The sequence below is a fragment of the Magnolia sinica genome, chromosome 15, assembly GCF_029962835.1.
Source record: "Magnolia sinica isolate HGM2019 chromosome 15, MsV1, whole genome shotgun sequence".
In the NCBI taxonomy this organism is placed as follows: Eukaryota; Viridiplantae; Streptophyta; class Magnoliopsida; order Magnoliales; family Magnoliaceae; genus Magnolia; species Magnolia sinica.
Window position 1 is genome coordinate 64,693,631 of NC_080587.1, and position 2,323 is coordinate 64,695,953.

Sequence of the window (2,323 nt, forward strand, 5' to 3'; positions counted from 1 at the left end):
AATTCCTTAATTTTTTTTTCTTTCCATAATGATATCGTGATAAAAAGCATGATATATTTTTTTAAAAAATAAAAAATCTATTGATATTTTGAAAATATGACAATAATATCATCAAATTTTCTTACAATATTGTTGTGGAAATTCCAAAATCTCAGCTATATTTGTCATAATGCTCATGGCTTAATTTTCCTCCTTTAAAGTTGCTTGGATGCAAGCAAAGGTGTTTGAGATAAGATAAGTCTCTAGGTGGGACTAACTTAGATATCCTATCTAGGTTACGTTGTGATGAACTAGCTATTTTTTAGGTTATTTATCCAAAATCATCTTATATGTAGATACATGAAGGATATTTGAAGATTGATGATAAAACATTCAGAATAATTGAGCACGTGCAGTTGCACATGGCATGTGGACATGCGAATGTATGATCAACTTAGAAATCTCACTAGAAATCAGCTAAATTGATCAGAAATTAGTCGAATCAATCACCCATAAAATGGGAACCCTACTCATGACTATGTGATAGACAAGTGTGTTTCAACACGAAAGTCAAGGGTTTGAGCACTCATATGGTGTGTGTGTGTGTGTGTGTGTGTGTGTGTGTCAACTATAAAATCTAGACCGTGTAAAATTTACTAGGCTATTTGAACCGGGTCATCAACATTTTAGACTTTAAGGGCTTGTTTGGTTGTTGGGGAATTTGTTCATTTTTTAATTATTTTTTAATGATTTATAAGAAATGTTAAGAGTTTGCCTAGAAAATAGTATTTATGGACCAACGATATAAAATTTGTTCATTGTTATACCAATTTTCTTGAGAAATTTGATAAATGTTTAAAATTATGTTCTCATTCCCCACAATTTTCATTTCCAACTTAAAAGCTAAAACATAAAAGAAAAGCTGAGGGCATGGAATTCCTCGGAAACGTAAAACATACTAAAATCTGCAAGCTAAACTTCTTTATTTTTTTTTAATTATTATAAAAACATAAAAATTAGGGAATTATTGCGGCCAGAAAAATAAAACCCAGCAATCAAACATTCCTAATACTCTAGTGTGCGCTAAAAAGTATGTATTTGTGCATATTACTCGCATTAAACCAAGTCATGGGCCCCACTTAAGATAGGTCATAAATAGAAAACTGCACTAAATTGATTTCCTAATCTTTCATTGGATCTCCCTCAGAAAGCTGCCTCAAATGTATTTGCAATGGTGAGACTAGGATTGATTTAGGCCTAACTTTCAACCACTCGGTTCGGGCCTACTCATTAATTCAAGTTTGCTAGGCCCAAGCCCAGCCCATTAACAATGCAAGGATGTTGATTTTAGGTGGAAAACCCGAAAAACCCTTTTTCTATTTAAACAAGTTTCAAGAGTAATTAAACCTTAGAACGGATTATTATCTCTTATTCAGATTTATTCATTTCACCACAGCCAGAAATTGGTCAGGTTCATGACAGGTCATTGTTTTTTAAGGCTGCACTCGTCATAAGCGATCGTGACTGTTGTCAATCGGGCCAAAACATTAAAACTCAAGCCACACCAGTCTGGTAAATGAGTCTACCTTGTGATCCAACAACCCCACTTAATACGAGCACCAGCCTATTTAGCTGTTTAAGTGGTGGGCCTCATTTTTGGCTATTTAAGAGGTATGGAAAATTAAGATTTCCTACAGTTATTTGTTAGCGGGTCGGGTTGGGCTAAGGTTAGTTGTGCCATTATTTATATGGTTAGCCTGTCTCATTTTTGGACCTGAACTCGACCTACAGTCCATTAGGTAAAAGGTACTATGAGGTGGACCACATGGTAAGCTTCCTATGAGGCTGAGCACTGTGGATCCCACCATGATCTATTTTGGACATCCAACCCATCAATCAGATGCACCCTTTCATGATGAGCCATGGGCCTAAAAATCAGATCAATCAATGGCTTTAGTGAGCAACACCATAAACAAAACTTGAGAGTAGATACCCACCCATTGAAACCTTGATGATCGTTTATGGGCCCACTGAGATGTCGATCAGATATCCAGCCCATCCATTTTGTGTGTCTCACTTGGATGAGGGGTCACACTAAGTTTCAGCCATATAACAAACTTAGGTGGGCCCCGCCAAGTGGTTTTAGATGTTTTAGGCACAATTTCACATTATTTCAAATGGTATGGCCCACTTGAGTTATGGACACAGTTGATTTTTAGGATATCCCTTAAACTAGAAGGGACCCACCAAATGCATCTAACATATCATGGTGGGGTCCACATAGCTCGACCTCTTGAGAAGCTTCCCTGAGGTCGACCTCATGGTAACATTTCCCCAACCCGTT